Source organism: Bison bison, unplaced genomic scaffold, assembly GCF_000754665.1.
Source record: "Bison bison bison isolate TAMUID 2011002044 unplaced genomic scaffold, Bison_UMD1.0 scf7180017864067, whole genome shotgun sequence".
In the NCBI taxonomy this organism is placed as follows: Eukaryota; Metazoa; Chordata; class Mammalia; order Artiodactyla; family Bovidae; genus Bison; species Bison bison.
Window position 1 is genome coordinate 2,649,425 of NW_011494639.1, and position 751 is coordinate 2,650,175.

Sequence of the window (751 nt, forward strand, 5' to 3'; positions counted from 1 at the left end):
CCATCTCCGCGCCTCGGGGCCAGCTCCTGGGTCGCGCCTCGCTGCCCCGCGCACGCTCCTTGCTTGCGGGCGCCGGGCGTCTTTGAGGTTTCTTACGAGTTCCGTGATTGCAGTCCCTGGCCTAGGCTGTCTGCACAACCCCCCAGGAGAGGGAGAGGAGAACTGTAATGAGCTGCGGGGGGCTGTATCAGTCCCAGGCTCCCTCGCCACCCGGAGGTGTGCGTTTCCAGGAGTGCAGCCTCCATCAGGCGCTTAGCACCAGCATCCTCTGCAGCGGAAGGGACCTGCGTCTCAGGCTTTCACTCGCCCTTCTCGCAGTCCGGGAGACCAAGGTGCAGGGAGGTGAAGGAAATCTCCAGGTTTCACAGCTCTCTGACTGCCCGCTCAGCTTCGCTCAGCTGCACACCAAGCCTCTTTGATAGGCCAACCCGGGTGCTTATTACTAGGCCCCTATTCCACAGTCAGAGCCCCAGCGCCCAGGAAAGGAGCGGCCCTAGGAATGCAGGCGGCAGCTGCCCTTTGGAGGTGCCCTGGAGAGGAGCAGTGTAGAAACCCTGGGCCCCTGGCCTGAGCGCCGGCCCTGAGTGTGGCAGGTGAACTGGTGGTCTGAAGGGGCTGGTGGTGTCTGATGTTATTATTATTAAGAGTTTAGAATTCTCCTAGGTTCTAACAACTGCATTCATTCTCAATAAATGGTTTCTTAATAATCATTTTAATTAGCAAAAAGGCTGTCTTATTAAAGCTAATTAAA